General features: G+C 55.0%; 24 non-coding genes across 24 annotated transcripts; all 24 read left to right on the top strand.

The window, feature by feature from the left end:
* The first annotated feature begins 351 nt into the window (after window positions 1-351).
* On the top strand, window positions 352-470 carry LOC126155441 (5S ribosomal RNA). The gene has a single exon (XR_007532903.1). It is a non-coding gene; the product is annotated as a 5S ribosomal RNA (ribosomal RNA).
* Window positions 471-1,286: 816 nt separating this feature from the next.
* LOC126155440 (5S ribosomal RNA) lies at window positions 1,287-1,405 on the top strand. Its single transcript, XR_007532902.1, has one exon. It is a non-coding gene; the product is annotated as a 5S ribosomal RNA (ribosomal RNA).
* Window positions 1,406-2,233: 828 nt separating this feature from the next.
* On the top strand, window positions 2,234-2,352 carry LOC126155439 (5S ribosomal RNA). Its single transcript, XR_007532901.1, has one exon. It is a non-coding gene; the product is annotated as a 5S ribosomal RNA (ribosomal RNA).
* An 822-nt stretch (window positions 2,353-3,174) lies between these two features.
* Window positions 3,175-3,293, top strand: LOC126155438 (5S ribosomal RNA). The gene has a single exon (XR_007532900.1). It is a non-coding gene; the product is annotated as a 5S ribosomal RNA (ribosomal RNA).
* An 828-nt stretch (window positions 3,294-4,121) lies between these two features.
* On the top strand, window positions 4,122-4,240 carry LOC126155084 (5S ribosomal RNA). Its single transcript, XR_007532600.1, has one exon. It is a non-coding gene; the product is annotated as a 5S ribosomal RNA (ribosomal RNA).
* An 828-nt stretch (window positions 4,241-5,068) lies between these two features.
* LOC126155437 (5S ribosomal RNA) lies at window positions 5,069-5,187 on the top strand. The gene has a single exon (XR_007532899.1). It is a non-coding gene; the product is annotated as a 5S ribosomal RNA (ribosomal RNA).
* An 828-nt stretch (window positions 5,188-6,015) lies between these two features.
* LOC126155436 (5S ribosomal RNA) lies at window positions 6,016-6,134 on the top strand. The gene has a single exon (XR_007532898.1). It is a non-coding gene; the product is annotated as a 5S ribosomal RNA (ribosomal RNA).
* Window positions 6,135-6,956: 822 nt separating this feature from the next.
* On the top strand, window positions 6,957-7,075 carry LOC126155434 (5S ribosomal RNA). Its single transcript, XR_007532896.1, has one exon. It is a non-coding gene; the product is annotated as a 5S ribosomal RNA (ribosomal RNA).
* Window positions 7,076-7,903: 828 nt separating this feature from the next.
* Window positions 7,904-8,022, top strand: LOC126155083 (5S ribosomal RNA). Its single transcript, XR_007532599.1, has one exon. It is a non-coding gene; the product is annotated as a 5S ribosomal RNA (ribosomal RNA).
* Window positions 8,023-8,850: 828 nt separating this feature from the next.
* On the top strand, window positions 8,851-8,969 carry LOC126155432 (5S ribosomal RNA). The gene has a single exon (XR_007532895.1). It is a non-coding gene; the product is annotated as a 5S ribosomal RNA (ribosomal RNA).
* Window positions 8,970-9,776: 807 nt separating this feature from the next.
* On the top strand, window positions 9,777-9,895 carry LOC126155431 (5S ribosomal RNA). Its single transcript, XR_007532894.1, has one exon. It is a non-coding gene; the product is annotated as a 5S ribosomal RNA (ribosomal RNA).
* An 818-nt stretch (window positions 9,896-10,713) lies between these two features.
* On the top strand, window positions 10,714-10,832 carry LOC126154967 (5S ribosomal RNA). Its single transcript, XR_007532490.1, has one exon. It is a non-coding gene; the product is annotated as a 5S ribosomal RNA (ribosomal RNA).
* Window positions 10,833-11,659: 827 nt separating this feature from the next.
* LOC126155424 (5S ribosomal RNA) lies at window positions 11,660-11,778 on the top strand. Its single transcript, XR_007532893.1, has one exon. It is a non-coding gene; the product is annotated as a 5S ribosomal RNA (ribosomal RNA).
* Window positions 11,779-12,601: 823 nt separating this feature from the next.
* LOC126155715 (5S ribosomal RNA) lies at window positions 12,602-12,720 on the top strand. The gene has a single exon (XR_007533158.1). It is a non-coding gene; the product is annotated as a 5S ribosomal RNA (ribosomal RNA).
* An 827-nt stretch (window positions 12,721-13,547) lies between these two features.
* LOC126155265 (5S ribosomal RNA) lies at window positions 13,548-13,666 on the top strand. The gene has a single exon (XR_007532769.1). It is a non-coding gene; the product is annotated as a 5S ribosomal RNA (ribosomal RNA).
* An 827-nt stretch (window positions 13,667-14,493) lies between these two features.
* On the top strand, window positions 14,494-14,612 carry LOC126155341 (5S ribosomal RNA). Its single transcript, XR_007532840.1, has one exon. It is a non-coding gene; the product is annotated as a 5S ribosomal RNA (ribosomal RNA).
* Window positions 14,613-15,440: 828 nt separating this feature from the next.
* On the top strand, window positions 15,441-15,559 carry LOC126155312 (5S ribosomal RNA). Its single transcript, XR_007532812.1, has one exon. It is a non-coding gene; the product is annotated as a 5S ribosomal RNA (ribosomal RNA).
* Window positions 15,560-16,387: 828 nt separating this feature from the next.
* LOC126155724 (5S ribosomal RNA) lies at window positions 16,388-16,506 on the top strand. Its single transcript, XR_007533166.1, has one exon. It is a non-coding gene; the product is annotated as a 5S ribosomal RNA (ribosomal RNA).
* Window positions 16,507-17,330: 824 nt separating this feature from the next.
* LOC126154644 (5S ribosomal RNA) lies at window positions 17,331-17,449 on the top strand. The gene has a single exon (XR_007532189.1). It is a non-coding gene; the product is annotated as a 5S ribosomal RNA (ribosomal RNA).
* Window positions 17,450-18,277: 828 nt separating this feature from the next.
* On the top strand, window positions 18,278-18,396 carry LOC126155411 (5S ribosomal RNA). Its single transcript, XR_007532891.1, has one exon. It is a non-coding gene; the product is annotated as a 5S ribosomal RNA (ribosomal RNA).
* An 807-nt stretch (window positions 18,397-19,203) lies between these two features.
* LOC126155514 (5S ribosomal RNA) lies at window positions 19,204-19,322 on the top strand. Its single transcript, XR_007532971.1, has one exon. It is a non-coding gene; the product is annotated as a 5S ribosomal RNA (ribosomal RNA).
* Window positions 19,323-20,150: 828 nt separating this feature from the next.
* On the top strand, window positions 20,151-20,269 carry LOC126155763 (5S ribosomal RNA). The gene has a single exon (XR_007533203.1). It is a non-coding gene; the product is annotated as a 5S ribosomal RNA (ribosomal RNA).
* Window positions 20,270-21,097: 828 nt separating this feature from the next.
* On the top strand, window positions 21,098-21,216 carry LOC126155399 (5S ribosomal RNA). The gene has a single exon (XR_007532890.1). It is a non-coding gene; the product is annotated as a 5S ribosomal RNA (ribosomal RNA).
* Window positions 21,217-22,044: 828 nt separating this feature from the next.
* On the top strand, window positions 22,045-22,163 carry LOC126155388 (5S ribosomal RNA). The gene has a single exon (XR_007532883.1). It is a non-coding gene; the product is annotated as a 5S ribosomal RNA (ribosomal RNA).
* The last annotated feature ends 320 nt before the right edge of the window (window positions 22,164-22,483 follow it).

Genomic DNA, 22,483 nt, shown 5'->3' with positions numbered 1-22,483 from the left:
AGCCCACATCGCTACCAGTGGCGCCCTCCAGCACGACACTGCCACACCCCGCACAGGCCCTCCGCTGAACACCAGGGACAAGATGCGTCCTCCGCTAGTGTCGAAGGCTGCACGCGCCCAGCGAATGACAGGGGGTGCAACGAACAGCAGTGCGTCTCACACACGCGGCGGTGCGCCCGCCAATTCGGCCGTCGCTCTGCTGGGACGCCGGGCGCGCCTCCCCGCGCCGTCCTCGAGGAACTGGCGGTTGCGGAAGGAAGCGCTTTCGTCAAATGCGGCCGAAAACTAACATTTTGTGTGTTGGGAGAAAAGCCGAACGCGAATTCTGCCGTGCTCCTACATTAGATGAGCGCCAACGGCCATACCATGATGAATACACCGGTTCTCGTCCGATCACCGAAGTTAAGCATCATCGGGCCCGGCTAGTACTTGGATGGGTGACCGCCTGGGAAACCCGGGTGCTGTTGGCTCCCTTCCTTTTGTTTTTTTGTTATGCCGCCAGCCCAATTTTCAAACTACCTTTCTGTTGTGATAAAGATACTACTAAACTACTGTAATGGTACGAAAATGCAGTAATTAACTCAGTTTGAGGGAGAATGTGCTAACCAAGTATGGCCAAGAAGACTTTGAAAACGACAAAACAGTACGAATCGGCAGGTGATTTCTGAAATACGTCACCGCCTATTGTTGTGTAGGAGTGTAGAGTTCCAAATTTGATTTGTAACCACGAATGTATTCCTTAGTCGTCTCGTCTCGTCCCGCAGACGTTTGTCGCGCTTGCGCTGTCATATGGACCACGACCCGAGCGGCAGCGAGCGGCAGTCGAGCAAAGTCGGGACAAGTCGGGACGGGGACAGGGACAGGGATAGGAATGGTGCGAATGCACTGCAAACTACGCAGACACCTGGTGTGAGGCGAGGCGAGGCGAGGCGAGGAAGCCCACATCGCTACCAGTGGCGCCCTCCAGCACGACACTGCCACACCCCGCACAGGCCCTCCGCTGAACACCTGGGACAAGATGCGTCCTCCGCTAGTGTCGAAGGCTGCACGCGCCCAGCGAATGACAGGGGGTGCAACGAGCAGCAGTGCGTCTCACACACGCGGCGGTGCGCCCGCCAATTTGGCCGTCGCTCTGATGGGACGCCGACACGCCTCCCCGCGCCGTCCTCGAGGAACTGGCGGTTGCGGAAGGAAGCGCTTTCGTCAAATGCGGCCGAAAACTAACATTTTGTGTGTTGGGAGAAAAGCCGAACGCGAATTCTGCCGTGCTCCTACATTAGATGAGCGCCAACGGCCATACCATGATGAATACACCGGTTCTCGTCCGATCACCGAAGTTAAGCATCATCGGGCCCGGCTAGTACTTGGATGGGTGACCGCCTGGGAAACCCGGGTGCTGTTGGCTCCCTTCCTTTTGTTTTTTTGTTATGTCGCCAGCCCAATTTTCAAACTACCTTTCTGTTGTGACAAAGATGCTTCCTTAAGCCTTTTAAACTACTGTAATGGTACGAAAATGCAGTAATTAACTCAGTTTGAGGGAGAATGTGCTAACCAAGTATGGCCAAGAAGACTTTGAAAACGACAAAACAGTACGAATCGGCAGGTGATTTCTGAAATACGTCACCGCCTATTGTTGTGTAGGAGTGTAGAGTTCCAAATTTGATTTGTAACCACGAATGTATTCCTTAGTCGTCTCGTCTCGTCCCGCAAACGTTTGTCCTGCTTGCGCTGTCATATGGACCACGACCCGAGCGGCAGCGAGCGGCAGTCGAGCAAAGGCGGGACAAGTCGGGACGGGGACAGGGACAGGGATAGGAATGGTGCGAATGCACTGCAAACTACGCAGACACCTGGTGTGAGGCGAGGCGAGGCGAGACGAGGAAGCCCACATCGCTACCAGTGGCGCCCTCCAGCACGACACTGCCACACTCCGCACAGGCCCTCCGCTGAACACCAGGGACAAGATGCGTCCTCCGCTAGTGTCGAAGGCTGCACGCGCCCAGCGAATGACAGGGGGTGCAACGAGCAGCAGTGCGTCTCACACACGCGGCGGTGCGCCCGTCTATTCGGCCGTCGCTCTGCTGGGACGCCGGGCGCGCCTCCCCGCGCCGTCCTCGAGGAACTGGCGGTTGCGGAAGGAAGCGCATTTGTCAAATGCGGCCGAAAACTAACATTTTGTGTGTTGGGAGAGAAGCCGAACGCAAATTCTGCCGTGCTCCTACATTAGATGAGCGCCAACGGCCATACCATGATGAATACACCGGTTCTCGTCCGATCACCGAAGTTAAGCATCATCGGGCCCGGCTAGTACTTGGATGGGTGACCGCCTGGGAAACCCGGGTGCTGTTGGCTCCCTTCCTTATGTTTTTTTGTTATGTCGCCAGCCCAATTTTCAAACTACCTTTCTGTTGTGATAAAGATACTACTAAACTACTGTAATGGTACGAAAATGCAGTAATTAACTCAGTTTGAGGGAGAATGTGGTAACCAAGTATGGCCAAGAAGACTTTGAAAACGACAAAACAGTACGAATCGGCAGGTGATTTCTGAAATACGTCACCGCCTATTGTTGTGTAGGAGTGTAGAGTTCCAAATTTGATTTGTAACCACGAATGTATTCCTTAGTCGTCTCGTCTCGTCCCGCAGACGTTTGTCGTGTTTGCGCTGTCATATCGAACACGACCTGAGCGGCAGCGAGCGGCAGTCGAGCAAAGTCGGGACAAGTCGGGACGGGGACAGGGACAGGGATAGGAATGGTGCGAATGCACTGCAAACTACGCAGACACCTGGTGTGAGGCGAGGCGAGGCGAGGCGAGGCGAGGAAGCCCACATCGCTACCAGTGGCGCCCTCCAGCACGACACTGCCACACCCCGCACAGGCCCTCCGCTGAACACCAGGGACAAGATGCGTCCTCCGCTAGTGTCGAAGGCTGCACGCGCCCAGCGAATGACAGGGGGTGCAACGAGCAGCAGTGCGTCTCACACATGCGGCGGTGCGCCCGCCAATTCGGCCGTCGCTCTGCTGGAACGCCGGGCACGCCTCCCCGCGCCGTCCTCGAGGAACTGGCGGTTGCGGAAGGAAGCGCTTTCGTCAAATGCGGCCGAAAACTAACATTTTGTGTGTTGGGAGAAAAGCCGAACGCGAATTCTGCCGTGCTCCTACATTAGATGAGCGCCAACGGCCATACCATGATGAATACACCGGTTCTCGTCCGATCACCGAAGTTAAGCATCATCGGGCCCGGCTAGTACTTGGATGGGTGACCGCCTGGGAAACCCGGGTGCTGTTGGCTCCCTTCCTTTTGTTTTTTTGTTATGTCGCCAGCCCAATTTTCAAACTACCTTTCTGTTGTGACAAAGATGCATCCTTAAGCCTTTTAAACTACTGTAATGGTACGAAAATGCAGTAATTAACTCAGTTTGAGGGAGAATGTGCTAACCAAGTATGGCCAAGAAGACTTTGAAAACGACAAAACAGTACGAATCGGCAGGTGATTTCTGAAATACGTCACCGCCTATTGTTGTGTAGGAGTGTAGAGTTCCAAATTTGATTTGTAACCACGAATGTATTCCTTAGTCGTCTCGTCTCGTCCCGCAGACGTTTGTCGTGCTTGCGCTGTCATATGGACCACGACCCGAGCGGCAGCGAGCGGCAGTCGAGCAAAGTCGGGACAAGTCGGGAAGGGGACTGGGACAGGGATAGGAATGGTGCGATTGCACTGCAAACTACGCAGACACCTGGTGTGAGGCGAGGCGAGGCGAGGCGAGGAAGCCCACATCGCTACCAGTGGCGCCCTCCAGCACGACACTGCCACACCCCGCACAGGCCCTCCGCTGAACACCAGGGACAAGATGCGTCCCCCGCTAGTGTCGAAGGCTGCACGCGCCCAGCGAATGACAGGGGTTGCAACGAGCAGCAGTGCGTCTCACACACGCAGCGGTGCGCAAGCCAATTCGGCCGTCGCTCTGCTGGAACGCCGGGCACGCCTCCCCGCGCCGTCCTCGAGGAACTGGCGGTTGCGGAAGGAAGCGCTTTCGTCAAATGCGGCCGAAAACTAACATTTTGTGTGTTGGGAGAATAGCCGAACCCGAATTCTGCCGTGCTCCTACATTAGATGAGCGCCAACGGCCATACCATGATGAATACACCGGTTCTCGTCCGATCACCGAAGTTAAGCATCATCGGGCCCGGCTAGTACTTGGACGGGTGACCGCCTGGGAAATCCGGGTTCTGTTGGCTCCCTTCCTTTTTTTTCTTTTGTTATGTCGCCAGCCCAATTTCCAAACTACCTTTCTGTTGTGACAAAGATGCTTCCTTAAGCCTTTTAAACTACTGTAATGGTACGAAAATGCAGTAATTAACTCAGTTTGAGGGAGAATGTGCTAACCAAGTATGGCGAAGAAGACTTTGAAAACGACAAAACAGTACGAATCGGCAGGTGATTTCTGAAATACGTCACCGCCTATTGTTGTGTAGGAGTGTAGAGTTCCAAATTTGATTTGTAACCACGAATGTATTCCTTAGTCGTCTCGTCTCGTCCCGCAGACGTTTGTCGCGCTTGCGCTGTCATATGGACCACGACCCGAGCGGCAGCGAGCGGCAGTCGAGCAAAGTCGGGACAAGTCGGGACGGGGACAGGGACAGGGATAGGAATGGTGCGAATGCACTGCAAACTACGCAGACACCTGGTGTGAGGCGAGGCGAGGCGAGGCGAGGAAGCCCACATCGCTACCAGTGGCGCCCTCCAGCACGACACTGCCACACCCCGCACAGGCCCTCCGCTGAACACCTGGGACAAGATGCGTCCTCCGCTAGTGTCGAAGGCTGCACGCGCCCAGCGAATGACAGGGGGTGCAACGAGCAGCAGTGCGTCTCACACACGCGGCGGTGCGCCCGCCAATTTGGCCGTCGCTCTGATGGGACGCCGGCACGCCTCCCCGCGCCGTCCTCGAGGAACTGGCGGTTGCGGAAGGAAGCGCTTTCGTCAAATGCGGCCGAAAACTAACATTTTGTGTGTTGGGAGAAAAGCCGAACGCGAATTCTGCCGTGCTCCTACATTAGATGAGCGCCAACGGCCATACCATGATGAATACACCGGTTCTCGTCCGATCACCGAAGTTAAGCATCATCGGGCCCGGCTAGTACTTGGATGGGTGACCGCCTGGGAAACCCGGGTGCTGTTGGCTCCCTTCCTTTTGTTTTTTTGTTATGTCGCCAGCCCAATTTTCAAACTACCTTTCTGTTGTGACAAAGATGCTTCCTTAAGCCTTTTAAACTACTGTAATGGTACGAAAATGCAGTAATTAACTCAGTTTGAGGGAGAATGTGGTAACCAAGTATGGCCAAGAAGACTTTGAAAACGACAAAACAGTACGAATCGGCAGGTGATTTCTGAAATACGTCACCGCCTATTGTTGTGTAGGAGTGTAGAGTTCCAAATTTGATTTGTAACCACGAATGTATTCCTTAGTCGTCTCGTCTCGTCCCGCAAACGTTTGTCCTGCTTGCGCTGTCATATGGACCACGACCCGAGCGGCAGCGAGCGGCAGTCGAGCAAAGGCGGGACAAGTCGGGACGGGGACAGGGACAGGGATAGGAATGGTGCGAATGCACTGCAAACTACGCAGACACCTGGTGTGAGGCGAGGCGAGGCGAGACGAGGAAGCCCACATCGCTACCAGTGGCGCCCTCCAGCACGACACTGCCACACTCCGCACAGGCCCTCCGCTGAACACCAGGGACAAGATGCGTCCTCCGCTAGTGTCGAAGGCTGCACGCGCCCAGCGAATGACAGGGGGTGCAACGAGCAGCAGTGCGTCTCACACACGCGGCGGTGCGCCCGTCTATTCGGCCGTCGCTCTGCTGGGACGCCGGGCGCGCCTCCCCGCGCCGTCCTCGAGGAACTGGCGGTTGCGGAAGGAAGCGCATTTGTCAAATGCGGCCGAAAACTAACATTTTGTGTGTTGGGAGAGAAGCCGAACGCAAATTCTGCCGTGCTCCTACATTAGATGAGCGCCAACGGCCATACCATGATGAATACACCGGTTCTCGTCCGATCACCGAAGTTAAGCATCATCGGGCCCGGCTAGTACTTGGATGGGTGACCGCCTGGGAAACCCGGGTGCTGTTGGCTCCCTTCCTTATGTTTTTTTGTTATGTCGCCAGCCCAATTTTCAAACTACCTTTCTGTTGTGATAAAGATACTACTAAACTACTGTAATGGTACGAAAATGCAGTAATTAACTCAGTTTGAGGGAGAATGTGGTAACCAAGTATGGCCAAGAAGACTTTGAAAACGACAAAACAGTACGAATCGGCAGGTGATTTCTGAAATACGTCACCGCCTATTGTTGTGTAGGAGTGTAGAGTTCCAAATTTGATTTGTAACTACGAATGTATTCCTTAGTCGTCTCGTCTCGTCCCGCAGACGTTTGTCGTGTTTGCGCTGTCATATCGAACACGACCTGAGCGGCAGCGAGCGGCAGTCGAGCAAAGTCGGGACAAGTCGGGACGGGGACAGGGACAGGGATAGGAATGGTGCGAATGCACTGCAAACTACGCAGACACCTGGTGTGAGGCGAGGCGAGGCGAGGCGAGGCGAGGAAGCCCACATCGCTACCAGTGGCGCCCTCCAGCACGACACTGCCACACCCCGCACAGGCCCTCCGCTGAACACCAGGGACAAGATGCGTCCTCCGCTAGTGTCGAAGGCTGCACGCGCCCAGCGAATGACAGGGGGTGCAACGAGCAGCAGTGCGTCTCACACATGCGGCGGTGCGCCCGCCAATTCGGCCGTCGCTCTGCTGGAACGCCGGGCACGCCTCCCCGCGCCGTCCTCGAGGAACTGGCGGTTGCGGAAGGAAGCGCTTTCGTCAAATGCGGCCGAAAACTAACATTTTGTGTGTTGGGAGAAAAGCCGAACGCGAATTCTGCCGTGCTCCTACATTAGATGAGCGCCAACGGCCATACCATGATGAATACACCGGTTCTCGTCCGATCACCGAAGTTAAGCATCATCGGGCCCGGCTAGTACTTGGATGGGTGACCGCCTGGGAAACCCGGGTGCTGTTGGCTCCCTTCCTTTTGTTTTTTTGTTATGTCGCCAGCCCAATTTTCAAACTACCTTTCTGTTGTGACAAAGATGCATCCTTAAGCCTTTTAAACTACTGTAATGGTACGAAAATGCAGTAATTAACTCAGTTTGAGGGAGAATGTGCTAACCAAGTATGGCCAAGAAGACTTTGAAAACGACAAAACAGTACGAATCGGCAGGTGATTTCTGAAATACGTCACCGCCTATTGTTGTGTAGGAGTGTAGAGTTCCAAATTTGATTTGTAACCACGAATGTATTCCTTAGTCGTCTCGTCTCGTCCCGCAGACGTTTGTCGTGCTTGCGCTGTCATATGGACCACGACCCGAGCGGCAGCGAGCGGCAGTCGAGCAAAGTCGGGACAAGTCGGGAAGGGGACTGGGACAGGGATAGGAATGGTGCGATTGCACTGCAAACTACGCAGACACCTGGTGTGAGGCGAGGCGAGGCGAGGCGAGGAAGCCCACATCGCTACCAGTGGCGCCCTCCAGCACGACACTGCCACACCCCGCACAGGCCCTCCGCTGAACACCAGGGACAAGATGCGTCCCCCGCTAGTGTCGAAGGCTGCACGCGCCCAGCGAATGACAGGGGTTGCAACGAGCAGCAGTGCGTCTCACACACGCAGCGGTGCGCAAGCCAATTCGGCCGTCGCTCTGCTGGAACGCCGGGCACGCCTCCCCGCGCCGTCCTCGAGGAACTGGCGGTTGCGGAAGGAAGCGCTTTCGTCAAATGCGGCCGAAAACTAACATTTTGTGTGTTGGGAGAATAGCCGAACCCGAATTCTGCCGTGCTCCTACATTAGATGAGCGCCAACGGCCATACCATGATGAATACACCGGTTCTCGTCCGATCACCGAAGTTAAGCATCATCGGGCCCGGCTAGTACTTGGACGGGTGACCGCCTGGGAAATCCGGGTTCTGTTGGCTCCCTTCCTTTTTTTTTTTTTGTTATGTCGCCAGCCCAATTTCCAAACTACCTTTCTGTTGTGACAAAGATGCTTCCTTAAGCCTTTTAAACTACTGTAATGGTACGAAAATGCAGTAATTAACTCAGTTTGAGGGAGAATGTGCTAACCAAGTATGGCCAAGAAGACTTTGAAAACGACAAAACAGTACGAATCGGCAGGTGATTTCTGAAATACGTCACCGCCTATTGTTGTGTAGGAGTGTAGAGTTCCAAATTTGATTTGTAACCACGAATGTATTCCTTAGTCGTCTCGTCTCGTCCCGCAGACGTTTGTCGCGCTTGCGCTGTCATATGGACCACGACCCGAGCGGCAGCGAGCGGCAGTCGAGCAAAGTCGGGACAAGTCGGGACGGGGACAGGGACAGGGATAGGAATGGTGCGAATGCACTGCAAACTACGCAGACACCTGGTGTGAGGCGAGGCGAGGCGAGGCGAGGAAGCCCACATCGCTACCAGTGGCGCCCTCCAGCACGACACTGCCACACCCCGCACAGGCCCTCCGCTGAACACCAGGGACAAGATGCGTCCTCCGCTAGTGTCGAAGGCTGCACGCGCCCAGCGAATGACAGGGGGTGCAACGAGCAGCAGTGCGTCTCACACACGCGGCGGTGCGCCCGCCAATTTGGCCGTCGCTCTGATGGGACGCCGGCACGCCTCCCCGCGCCGTCCTCGAGGAACTGGCGGTTGCGGAAGGAAGCGCTTTCGTCAAATGCGGCCGAAAACTAACATTTTGTGTGTTGGGAGAAAAGCCGAACGCGAATTCTGCCGTGCTCCTACATTAGATGAGCGCCAACGGCCATACCATGATGAATACACCGGTTCTCGTCCGATCACCGAAGTTAAGCATCATCGGGCCCGGCTAGTACTTGGATGGGTGACCGCCTGGGAAACCCGGGTGCTGTTGGCTCCCTTCCTTTTGTTTTTTTGTTATGTCGCCAGCCCAATTTTCAAACTACCTTTCTGTTGTGATAAAGATACTACTAAACTACTGTAATGGTACGAAAATGCAGTAATTAACTCAGTTTGAGGGAGAATGTGGTAACCAAGTATGGCCAAGAAGACTTTGAAAACGACAAAACAGTACGAATCGGCAGGTGATTTCTGAAATACGTCACCGCCTATTGTTGTGTAGGAGTGTAGAGTTCCAAATTTGATTTGTAACCACGAATGTATTCCTTAGTCGTCTCGTCTCGTCCCGCAGACGTTTGTCGTGCTTACGCTGTCGTATCGACCACGACCCGAGCTACAGCGAGCGGCAGTCGAGCGAAGTCGGGACGGGGACAGGGACAGGGATAGGAATGGTGCGAATGCACTGCAAACTACGCAGACACCTGGTGTGAGGCGAGGCGAGGCGAGGCGAGGAAGCCCACATCGCTACCAGTGGCGCCCTCCAGCACGACACTGCCACACTCCGCACAGGCCCTAAGCTGAACACCAGGGACAAGATGCGTCCTCCGCTAGTGTCGAAGGCTGCACGCGCCCAGCGAATGACAGGGGGTGCAACGAGCAGCAGTGCGTCTCACACACGCGGCGGTGCGCCCGTCAATTCGGCCGTCGCTCTGCTGGGACGCCGGGCGCGCCTCCCCGCGCCGTCCTCGAGGAACTGGCGGTTGCGGAAGGAAGCGCATTTGTCAAATGCGGCCGAAAACTAACATTTTGTGTGTTGGGAGAGAAGCCGAACGCAAATTCTGCCGTGCTCCTACATTAGATGAGCGCCAACGGCCATACCATGATGAATACACCGGTTCTCGTCCGATCACCGAAGTTAAGCATCATCGGGCCCGGCTAGTACTTGGATGGGTGACCGCCTGGGAAACCCGGGTGCTGTTGGCTCCCTTCCTTTTGTTTTTTTTGTTATGTCGCCAGCCCAATTTTCAAACTACCTTCCTGTTGTGACAAAGATGCTTCCTTAAGCCTCTAAACTACTGTAATGGTACGAAAATGCAGTAATTAACTCAGTTTGAGGGAGAATGTGCTAACCAAGTATGGCCAAGAAGACTTTGAAAACGACAAAACAGTACGAATCGGCAGGTGATTTCTGAAATACGTCACCGCCTATTGTTGTGTAGGAGTGTAGAGTTCCAAATTTGATTTGTAACCACGAATGTATTCCTTAGTCGTCTCGTCTCGTCCCGCAGACGTTTGTCGTGCTTACGCTGTCGTATCGACCACGACCCGAGCTACAGCGAGCGGCAGTCGAGCGAAGTCGGGACGGGGACAGGGACAGGGATAGGAATGGTGCGAATGCACTGCAAACTACGCAGACACCTGGTGTGAGGCGAGGCGAGGCGAGGCGAGGAAGCCCACATCGCTACCAGTGGCGCCCTCCAGCACGACACTGCCACACCCCGCACAGGCCCTCCGCTGAACACCAGGGACAAGATGCGTCCTCCGCTAGTGTCGAAGGCTGCACGCGCCCAGCGAATGACAGGGGGTGCAACGAGCAGCAGTGCGTCTCACACACGCGGCGGTGCGCCCGCCAATTCGTCCGTCGCTCTGCTGGGACGCCGGGCACGCCTCCCCGCGCCGTCCTCGAGGAACTGGCGGTTGCGGAAGGAAGCGCTTTCGTCAAATGCGGCCGAAAACTAACACTTCGTGTGTTGGGAGAAAAGCCGAACGCGAATTCTGCCGTGCTCCTACATTAGATGAGCGCCAACGGCCATACCATGATGAATACACCGGTTCTCGTCCGATCACCGAAGTTAAGCATCATCGGGCCCGGCTAGTACTTGGATGGGTGACCGCCTTGGAAACACGGGTGCTGTTGGCTCCCTTCCTTTTGTTTTTTGGTTATGTCGCCAGCCCAATTTTCAAACTACCTTTCTGTTGTGACAAAGATGCTTCCTTAAGCCTTTTAAACTACTGTAATGGTACGAAAATGCAGTAATTAACTCAGTTTGAGGGAGAATGTGCTAACCAAGTTTGCCAAGAAGACTTTGAAAACGACAAAACAGTACGAATCGGCAGGTGATTTCTGAAATACGTCACCGCCTATTGTTGTGTAGGAGTGTAGAGTTCCAAATTTGATTTGTAACCACGAATGTATTCCTTAGTCGTCTCGTCTCGTCCCGCAGACGTTTGTCGTGCTTGCGCTGTCATATGGACCTCGACCCGAGCGGCAGCGAGCGGCAGTCGAGCAAAGTCGGGACAAGTCGGGACGGGGACAGGGACACGGATTGGAATGGTGCGAATGCACTGCAAACTACGCAGACACCTGGTGTGAGGCGAGGCGAGGCGAGGCGAGGAAGCCCACATCGCTACCAGTGGCGCCCTCCAGCACGACACTGCCACACCCCGCACAGGCCCTCCGCTGAACACCAGGGACAAGATGCGTCCTCCGCTAGTGTCGAAGGCTGCACGCGCCCAGCGAATGACAGGGGGTGCAACGAGCAGCAGTGCGTCTCACACACGCGGCGGTGCGCCCGCCAATTCGGCCGTCGCTCTGCTGGGACGCCGGGCGCGCCTCCCCGCGCCGTCCTCGAGGAACTGGCGGTTGCGGAAGGAAGCGCTTTCGTCAAATGCGGCCGAAAACTAACATTTTGTGTGTTGGGAGAAAAGCCGAACGCGAATTCTGCCGTGCTCCTACATTAGATGAGCGCCAACGGCCATACCATGATGAATACACCGGTTCTCGTCCGATCACCGAAGTTAAGCATCATCGGGCCCGGCTAGTACTTGGATGGGTGACCGCCTGGGAAACCCGGGTGCTGTTGGCTCCCTTCCTTTTGTTTTTTGGTTATGTCGCCAGCCCAATTTTCAAACTACCTTTCTGTTGTGACAAAGATGCTTCCTTAAGCCTTTTAAACTACTGTAATGGTACGAAAATGCAGTAATTAACTCAGTTTGAGGGAGAATGTGCTAACCAAGTATGGCCAAGAAGACTTTGAAAACGACAAAACAGTACGAATCGGCAGGTGATTTCTGAAATACGTCACCGCCTATTGTTGTGTAGGAGTGTAGAGTTCCAAATTTGATTTGTAACCACGAATGTATTCCTTAGTCGTCTCGTCCCGCAGACGTTTGTCGTGCTTGCGCTGTCATATGGACCTCGACCCGAGCGGCAGCGAGCGGCAGTCGAGCAAAGTCGGGACAAGTCGGGACGGGGACAGGGACAGGGATAGGAATGGTGCGAATGCACTGCAAACTACGCAGACACCTGGTGTGAGGCGAGGCGAGGCGAGGCGAGGAAGCCCACATCGCTACCAGTGGCGCCCTCCAGCACGACACTGCCACACCCCGCACAGGCCCTCCGCTGAATACCAGGGACAAGATGCGTCCTCCGCTAGTGTCGAAGGCTGTACGCGCCCAGCGAATGACAGGGGGTGCAACGAGCAGCAGTGCGTCTCACACACGCGGCGGTGCGCCCGCCAATTCGGCCGTCGCTCTGCTGGGACGCCGGGCACGCCTCCCCGCGCCGTCCTCGAGGAACTCGCGGTTGCGGAAGGAAGCGCTTTCGTCAAATACGGCCGAAAACTAACATTTTGTGTGTTGGGAGAAAAGCCGAACGCGAATTCTGCCGTGCTCCTACATTAGATGAACGCCAACGGCCATACCATGATGGATACACCGGTTCTCGTCCGATCACCGAAGTTAAGCATCATCGGGCCCGGCTAGTACTTGGATGGGTGACCGCCTGGGAAACCCGGGTGCTGTTGGCTCCCTTCCTTTTGTTTTTTGGTTATGTCGCCAGCCCAATTTTCAAACTACCTTTCTGTTGTGACAAAGATGCTTCCTTAAGCCTTTTAAACTACTGTAATGGTACGAAAATGCAGTAATTAACTCAGTTTGAGGGAGAATGTGCTAACCAAGTATGGCCAAGAAGACTTTGAAAACGACAAAACAGTACGAATCGGCAGGTGATTTCTGAAATACGTCACCGCCTATTGTTGTGTAGGAGTGTAGAGTTCCAAATTTGATTTGTAACCACGAATGTATTCCTTAGTCGTCTCGTCTCGTCCCGCAACGTTTGTCGTGCTTGCGCTGTCATATGGACCTCGACCCGAGCGGCAGCGAGCGGCAGTCGAGCAAAGTCGGGGCAAGTCGGGACGGGGACAGGGACAGGGATAGGAATGGTGCGAATGCACTGCAAACTACGCAGACACCTGGTGTGAGGCGAGGCGAGGCGAGGCGAGGAAGCCCACATCGCTACCAGTGGCGCCCTCCAGCACGACACTGCCACACCCCGCACAGGCCCTCCGCTGAATACCAGGGACAAGATGCGTCCTCCGCTAGTGTCGAAGGCTGTACGCTCCCAGCGAATGACACGGGGTGCAACGAGCAGCAGTGCGTCTCACACACGCGGCGGTGCACCCGCCAATTCCGCCGTCGCTCTGCTGGGACGCCGGGCGCGCCTCCCCGCGCCGTCCTCGAGGAACTGGCGGTTGCGGAAGGAAGCGCTTTCGTCAAATGCGGCCGAAAACTAACATTTTGTGTGTTGGGAGAAAAGCCGAACGCGAATTTTGCCGTGCTCCTACATTAGATGAGCGCCAACGGCCATACCATGATGAATACACCGGTTCTCGTCCGATCACCAAAGTTAAGCATCATCGGGCCCGGCTAGTTCTTGGATGGGTGACCGCCTTGGAAACCCGGGTGCTGTTGGCTCCCTTCCTTTTGTTTTTTTGTTATGTCGCCAGCCCAATTTTCAAACTACCATTCTGTTGTGACAAAGATGCTTCCTTAAGCCTTTTAAACTACTGTAATGGTACGAAAATGCAGTAATTAACTCAGTTTGAGGGAGAATGTGCCTACCAAGTATGGCCAAGAAGACTTTGAAAACGACAAAACAGTACGAATCGGCAGGTGATTTCTGAAATACGTCACCGCCTATTGTTGTGTAGGAGTGTAGAGTTCCAAATTTGATTTGTAACCACGAATGTATTCCTTAGTCGTCTCGTCTCGTCCCGCAACGTTTGTCGTGCTTGCGCTGTCATATGGACCTCGACCCGAGCGGCAGCGAGCGGCAGTCGAGCAAAGTCGGGGCAAGTCGGGACGGGGACAGGGACAGGGATAGGAATGGTGCGAATGCACTGCAAACTACGCAGACACCTGGTGTGAGGCGAGGCGAGGCGAGGCGAGGAAGCCCACATCGCTACCAGTGGCGCCCTCCAGCACGACACTGCCACACCCCGCACAGGCCCTCCGCTGAATACCAGGGACAAGATGCGTCCTCCGCTAGTGTCGAAGGCTGTACGCTCCCAGCGAATGACACGGGGTGCAACGAGCAGCAGTGCGTCTCACACACGCGGCGGTGCACCCGCCAATTCCGCCGTCGCTCTGCTGGGACGCCGGGCGCGCCTCCCCGCGCCGTCCTCGAGGAACTGGCGGTTGCGGAAGGAAGCGCTTTCGTCAAATGCGGCCGAAAACTAACATTTTGTGTGTTGGGAGAAAAGCCGAACGCGAATTTTGCCGTGCTCCTACATTAGATGAGCGCCAACGGCCATACCATGATGAATACACCGGTTCTCGTCCGATCACCAAAGTTAAGCATCTTCGGGCCCGGCTAGTTCTTGGATGGGTGACCGCCTTGGAAACCCGGGTGCTGTTGGCTCCCTTCCTTTTGTTTTTTTGTTATGTCGCCAGCCCAATTTTCAAACTACCTTTCTGTTGTGACAAAGATGCTTCCTTAAGCCTTTTAAACTACTGTAATGGTACGAAAATGCAGTAATTAACTCAGTTTGAGGGAGAATGTGCCTACCAAGTATGGCCAAGAAGACTTTGAAAACGACAAAACAGTACGAATCGGCAGGTGATTTCTGAAATACGTCACCGCCTATTGTTGTGTAGGAGTGTAGAGTTCCAAATTTGATTTGTAACCACGAATGTATTCCTTAGTCGTCTCGTCTCGTCCCGCAGACGTTTGTCGTGCTTGCGCTGTCATATGGACCACGACCCGAGCGGCAGCGAGCGGCAGTCGAGCAAAGTCGGGACAAGTCGGGACGGGGACAGGGACAGGGATAGGAATGGTGCGAATGCACTGCAAACTACGCAGACACCTGGTGTGAGGCGAGGCGAGGCGAGGCGAGGAAGCCCACTTCGCTTCCAGTGGCGCCCTCCAGCACGACACTGCCACACCCCGCACAGGCCCTCCGCTGAACACCAGGGACAAGATGCGTCCTCCGCTAGTGTCGAAGGCTGCACGCGCTCAGCGAATGACAGGGGGTGCAACGAGTAGCAGTGCGTCTCACACACGCGGCGGTGCGCCCGCCAATTCGGCCGTCGCTCTGCTGGGACGCCGGGCACGCCTCCCCGCGCCGTCCTCGAGGAACTGGCGGTTGCGGAAGGAAGCGCTTTCGTCAAATGCGGCCGAAAACTAACATTTTGTGTGTTGGGAGAAAAGCCGAACGCGAATTCTGCCGTGCTCCTAAATTAGATGAGCGCCAACGGCCATACCATGATGAATACACCGGTTCTCGTCCGATCACCAAAGTTAAGCATCATCCGGCCCGGCTGGTACTTGGATGGGTGACCGCCTGGGAAACCCGGGTGCTGTTGGCTCCCTTCCTTTTGTTTTTTTGTTATGTCGCCAGCCCAATTTTCAAACTACCTTTCTGTTGTGACAAAGATGCTTCCTTAAGCCTTTTAAACTACTGTAATGGTACGAAAATGCAGTAATTAACTCAGTTTGAGGGAGAATGTGCTAACCAAGTATGGCCAAGAAGACTTTGAAAACAACAAAACAGTACGAATCGGCAGGTGATTTCTGAAATACGTCACCGCCTATTGTTGTGTAGGAGTGTAGAGTTCCAAATTTGATTTGTAACCACGAATGTATTCCTTAGTCGTCTCGTCTCGTCCCGCAGACGTTTGTCGTGCTTGCGCTGTCATATGGACCACGACCCGAGCGGCAGCGAGCGGCAGTCGAGCAAAGTCGGGACAAGTCGGGACGGGGACAGGGACAGGGATAGGAATGGTGCGAATGCACTGCAAACTACGCAGACACCTGGTGTGAGGCGAGGCGAGGCGAGGCGAGGAAGCCCACATCACTACCAGTGGCGCCTTCCAGCACGACACTGCCACACCCCGCACAGGCCCTCCGCTGAACACCAGGGACAAGATGCGTCCTCCGCTAGTGTCGAAGGCTGTACGCGCCCAGCGAATGACAGGGGGTGCAACGAGCAGCAGTGCGTCCCACACACGCGGCGGTGCACCCGCCAATTCGGCCGTCGCTCTGCTGGGACGCCGGGCGCGCCTCCCCGCACCGTCCTCGAGGAACTGGCGGTTGCGGAAGGAAGCGCTTACGTCAAATGCGGCCGAAAACTAATATTTTGTGTGTTGGGAGAAAAGCCGAACGCGAATTCTGCCGTGCTCCTACATTAGATGGGCGCCAACGGCCATACCATGATGAATACACCGGTTCTCGTCCGATCACCGAAGTTAAGCATCATCGGGCCCGGCTAGTACTTGGATGGGTGACCGCCTGGGAAACCCGGGTGCTGTTGGCACCCTTCCTTTTGTTTTTTTGTTATGTCGCCAGCCCAATTTTCAAACTATCTTTCTGTTGTGACAAAGATGCTTCCTTAAGCCTTTTAAACTACTGTAATGGTACGAAAATGCAGTAATTAACTCTGAGGGAGAATGTGCTAACCAAGTATGGCCAAGAAGACTTTGAAAACGACAAAACAGTACGAATCGGCAGGTGATTTCTGAAATACGTCACCGCCTATTGTTGTGTAGGAGTGTAGAGTTCCAAATTTGATTTGTAACCACGAATGTATTCCTTAGTCGTCTCTTCTCGTCCCGCAGACGTTTGTCGTGCTTGCGCTGTCATATGGACCACGACCCGAGCGGCAGCGAGCGGCAGTCGAGCAAAGTCGGGACAAGTCGGGACGGGGACAGGGACAGGGATAGGAATGGTGCGAATGCACTGCAAACTACGCAGACACCTGGTGTGAGGCGAGGCGAGGCGAGGCGAGGAAGCCCACATCGCTACCAGTGGCGCCCTCCAGCACGACACTGCCACACCCCGCACAGGCCCTCCGCTGAACACCAGGGACAAGATGCGTCCTCCGCTAGTGTCGAAGGCTGCACGCGCCCAGCGAATGACAGGGGGTGCAACGAGCAGCAGTGCGTCTCACACACGCGGCGGTGCGCCCGCCAATTCGGCCGTCGCTCTGCTGGGACGCCGGGCGCGCCTCCCCGCGCCGTCCTCGAGGAACTGGCGGTTGCGGAAGGAAGCGCTTTCGTCAAATGCGGCCGAAAACTAACATTTTGTGTGTTGGGAGAAAAGCCGAACGCGAATTCTGCCGTGCACCTACATTAGATGAGCGCCAACGGCCATACCATGATGAATACACCGGTTCTCGTCCGCTCACCGAAGTTAAGCATCATCGGGCCCGGCTAGTACTAGGATGGGTGACCGCCTGGGAAACCCGGGTGCTGTTGGCTACCTTCCTTTTGTTTTTTTGTTATGTCGCCAGCCCATTTTTCAAACTACCTTTCTGTTGTGACAAAGATGCTTCCTTAAGCCTTTTAAACTACTGTAATGGTACGAAAATGCAGTAATTAACTCAGTTTGAGGGAGAATGTGCTAACCAAGTAAGGCCAAGAAGACTTTGAAAACGACAAAACAGTACGAATCGGCAGGTGATTTCTGAAATACGTCACCGCCTATTGTTGTGTAGGAGTGTAGAGTTCCAAATTTGATTTGTAACCACGAATGTATTCCTTAGTCGTCTCGTCTCGTCCCGCAGACGTTTGTCGTGCTTGCGCTGTCATATGGACCACGACCCGAGCGGCAGCGAGCGGCAGTCGAGCAAAGTCGGGCCAAGTCGGGACGGGGACAGGGACAGGGATAGGAATGGTGCGAATGCACTGCAAACTACGCAGACACCTGGTGTGAGGCGAGGCGAGGCGAGGCGAGGAAGCCCACATCGCTACCAGTGGCGCCCTCCAGCACGACACTGCCACACCCCGCACAGGACCTCCGCTGAACACCAGGGACAAGATGCGTCCTCCGCTAGTGTCGAAGGCTGCACGCGCCCAGCGAATGACAGGGGGTGCAACGAGCAGCAGTGCGTCTCACACACGCGGCGGTGCGCCCGCCAATTCGGCCGTCGCTCTGCTGGGACGCCGGGCGCGCCTCCCCGCGCCGTCCTCGAGGAACTGGCGGTTGCGGAAGGAAGCGCTTTCGTCAAATGCGGCCGAGAACTAACATTTTGTGTGTTGGGAGAAAAGCCGAACGCGAATTCTGCCGTGCTCCTACATTAGATGAGCGCCAACGGCCATACCATGATGAATACACCGGTTCTCGTCCGATCACCGAAGTTAAGCATCATCGGGCCCGGCTAGTACTTGGATGGGTGACCGCCTGGGAAACCCGGGTGCTGTTGGCTCCCTTCCTTTTGTTTTTTTGTTATGTCGCCAGCCCAATTTTCAAACTACCTTTCTGTTGTGACAAAGATACTACTAAACTACTGTAATGGTACGAAAATGCAGTAATTAACTCAGTTTGAGGGAGAATGTGCTAACCAAGTATGGCCAAGAAGACTTTGAAAACGACAAAACAGTACGAATCGGCAGGTGATTTCTCAAATACGTCACCGCCTATTGTTGTGTAGGAGTGTAGAGTTCCAAATTTGATTTGTAACCACGAATGTATTCCTTAGTCGTCTCGTCTCGTCCCGCAGACGTTTGTCGTGCTTGCGCTGTCATATGGACCACGACCCGAGCGGCAGCGAGCGGCAGTCGAGCAAAGTCGGGACGGGGACAGGGACAGGGATAGGAATGGTGCGAATGCACTGCAGACTACGCAGACACCTGGTGTGAGGCGAGGCGAGGCGAGGCGAGGAAGCCCACATCGCTACCAGTGGCGCCCTCCAGCACGAGACTGCCACACCCCGCACAGGACCTCCGCTGAACACCAGGGACAAGATGCGTCCTCCGCTAGTGTCGAAGGCTGCACGCGCCCAGCGAATGACAGGGGGTGCAACGAGCAGCAGTGCGTCTCACACACGCGGCGGTGCGCCCGCCAATTCGGCCGTCGCTCTGCTGGGACGCCGGGCGCGCCTCCCCGCGCCGTCCTCGAGGAACTGGCGGTTGCGGAAGGAAGCGCTTTCGTCAAATGCGGCCGAAAACTAACATTTTGTGTGTTGGGAGAAAAGCCGAACGCGAATTCTGCCGTGCTCCTACATTAGATGAGCGCCAACGGCCATACCATGATGAATACACCGGTTCTCGTCCGATCACCGAAGTTAAGCATCATCGGGCCCGGATAGTACTTGGATGGGTGACCGCCTGGGAAACCCGGGTGCTGTTGGCTCCCTTCCTTTTGTTTTTTTGTTATGTCGCCAGCCCAATTTTCAAACTACCTTTCTGTTGTGACAAAGATGCTTCCTTAAGCCTTTTAAACTACTGTAATGGTACGAAAATGCAGTAATTAACTCAGTTTGAGGGAGAATGTGCTAACCAAGTATGACCAAGAAGACTTTGAAAACGACAAAACAGTACGAATCGGCAGGTGATTTCTGAAATACGTCACCGCCAATTGTTGTGTAGGAGTGTAGAGTTCCAAATTTGATTTGTAACCACGAATGTATTCCTTAGTCGTCTCGTCTCGTCCCGCAGACGTTTATCGTGCTTGCGCTGTCATATGGACCACGACCCGAGCGGCAGCGAGCGGCAGTCGAGCAAAGTCGGGACAAGTCGGGACGGGGACAGGGACAGGGATAGGAATGGTGCGAATGCACTGCAAACTACGCAGACACCTGGTGTGAGGCAAGGCGAGGCGAGGCGAAGAAGCCCACATCGCTACTAGTGGCGCCCTCCAGCACGACACTGCCACACCCCGCACAGGCCCTCCGCTGAACACCAGGGACAAGATGCGTTCTCCGCTAGTGTCGAAGGCTGCACGCGCCCAGCGAATGACAGGGGGTGCAACGAGCAGCAGTGCGTCTCACACACGCGGCGGTGCGCCCGCCAATTCGGCCGTCGCTCTGCTGGGACGCCGGGCGCGCCTCCCCGCGCCGTCCTCGAGGAACTGGCGGTTGCGGAAGGAAGCGCTTTCGTCAAATGCGGCCGAAAACTAACATTTTGTGTGTTGGGAGAAAAGCCGAACGCGAATTCTGCCGTGCTCCTACATTAGATGAGCGCCAATGGCCATACCATGATGAATACACCGGTTCTCGTCCGATCACCGAAGTTAAGCATCATCGGGCCCGGCTAGTACTTGGATGGGTGACCGCCTGGGAAACCCGGGTGCTGTTGGCTCCCTTCCTTTTGTTTTTTTGTTATGTCGCCAGCCCAATTTTCAAACTACCTTTCTGTTGTGACAAAGATGCTTCCTTAAGCCTTTTAAACTACTGTATTGGTACGAAAATGCAGTAATTAACTCAGTTTGAGGGAGAATGTGCTAACCCAGTATGACCAAGAGGACTTTGAAAACGACAAAACAGTACGAATCGGCAGGTGATTTCTGAAATACGTCACCGCCTATTGTTGTGTAGGAGTGTAGAGTTCCAAATTTGATTTGTAACCACGAATGTATTCCTTAGTCGTCTCGTCTCGTCCCGCAGACGTCTGTCGTGCTTGCGCTGTCATATGGACCACGACCCGAGCGGCAGCGAGCGGCAGTCGAGCAAAGTCGGGACAAGTCGGGACGGGGACAGGGACAGGGATAGGAATGGTGCGAATGCACTGCAAACTACGCAGACACCTGGTGTGAGGCGAGGCGAGGCGAGGCGAGGAAGCCCACATCGCTACCAGTGGCGCCCTCCAGCACGACACTGCCACACCCCGCACAGGCCCTCCGCTGAACACCAGGGACAAGATGCGTTCTCCGCTAGTGTCGAAGGCTGCACGCGCCCAGCGAATGACAGGGGGTGCAACGAGCAGCAGTGCGTCTCACACACGCGGCGGTGCGCCCGCCAATTCGGCCGTCGCTCTGCTGGGACGCCGGGCGCGCCTCCCCGCGCCGTCCTCGAGGAACTGGCGGTTGCGGAAGGAAGCGCTTTCGTCAAATGCGGCCGAAAACTAACATTTTGTGTGTTGGGAGAAAAGCCGAACGCGAAGTCTGCCGTGCTCCTAAATTAGATGAGCGCCAACGGCCATACCATGATGAATACACCGGTTCTCGTCCGATCACCGAAGTTAAGCATCATCGGGCCCGGCTAGTACTTGGATGGGTGACCGCCTGGGAAACCCGGGTGCTGTTGGCTCCCTTCCTTCTGTTTCTTTGTTATGTCGCCAGCCCAATTTTCAAACTACCTTTCTGTTGTGACAAAGATGCTTCCTTAAGCCTTTTAAACTACTGTATTGGTACGAAAATGCAGTAATTAACTCAGTTTGAGGGAGAATGTGCTAACCCAGTATGACCAAGAGGACTTTGAAAACGACAAAACAGTACGAATCGGCAGGTGATTTCTGAAATACGTCACCGCCTATTGTTGTGTAGGAGTGTAGAGTTCCAAATTTGATTTGTAACCACGAATGTATTCCTTAGTCGTCTCGTCTCGTCCCGCAGACGTCTGTCGTGCTTGCGCTGTCATATGGACCACGACCCGAGCGGCAGCGAGCGGCAGTCGAGCAAAGTCGGGACAAGTCGGGACGGGGACAGGGACAGGGATAGGAATGGTGCGAATGCACTGCAAACTACGCAGACACCTGGTGTGAGGCGAGGCGAGGCGAGGCGAGGAAGCCCACATCGCTACCAGTGGCGCCCTCCAGCACGACACTGCCACACCCCGCACAGGCCCTCCGCTGAACACCAGGGACAAGATGCGTCCTCCGCTAGTGTCGAAGGCTGCACGCGCCCAGCGAATGACAGGGGGTGCAACGAGCAGCAGTGCGTCTCACACACGCGGCGGTGCGCCCGCCAATTCGGCCGTCGCTCTGCTGGGACGCCGGGCGCGCCTCCCCGCGCCGTCCTCGAGGAACTGGCGGTTGCGGAAGGAAGCGCTTTCGTCAAATGCGGCCGAAAACTAACATTTTGTGTGTTGGGAGAAAAGCCGAACGCGAAGTCTGCCGTGCTCCTAAATTAGATGAGCGCCAACGGCCATACCATGATGAATACACCGGTTCTCGTCCGATCACCGAAGTTAAGCATCATCGGGCCCGGCTAGTACTTGGATGGGTGACCGCCTGGGAAACCCGGGTGCTGTTGGCTCCCTTCCTTCTGTTTCTTTGTTATGTCGCCAGCCCAATTTTCAAACTACCTTTCTGTTGTGACAAAGATGCTTCCTTAAGCCTTTTAAACTACTGTATTGGTACGAAAATGCAGTAATTAACTCAGTTTGAGGGAGAATGTGCTAACCCAGTATGACCAAGAGGACTTTGAAAACGACAAAACAGTACGAATCGGCAGGTGATTTCTGAAATACGTCACCGCCTATTGTTGTGTAGGAGTGTAGAGTTCCAAATTTGATTTGTAACCACGAATGTATTCCTTAGTCGTCTCGTCTCGTCCCGCAGACGTCTGTCGTGCTT

The sequence above is a fragment of the Schistocerca cancellata genome, unplaced genomic scaffold (assembly GCF_023864275.1).
Source record: "Schistocerca cancellata isolate TAMUIC-IGC-003103 unplaced genomic scaffold, iqSchCanc2.1 HiC_scaffold_1100, whole genome shotgun sequence".
Classification (NCBI taxonomy): Eukaryota; Metazoa; Arthropoda; class Insecta; order Orthoptera; family Acrididae; genus Schistocerca; species Schistocerca cancellata.
Note: the sequence above shows the minus strand (reverse complement) of the source record. Positions and strands in the feature narration are given on the sequence as shown.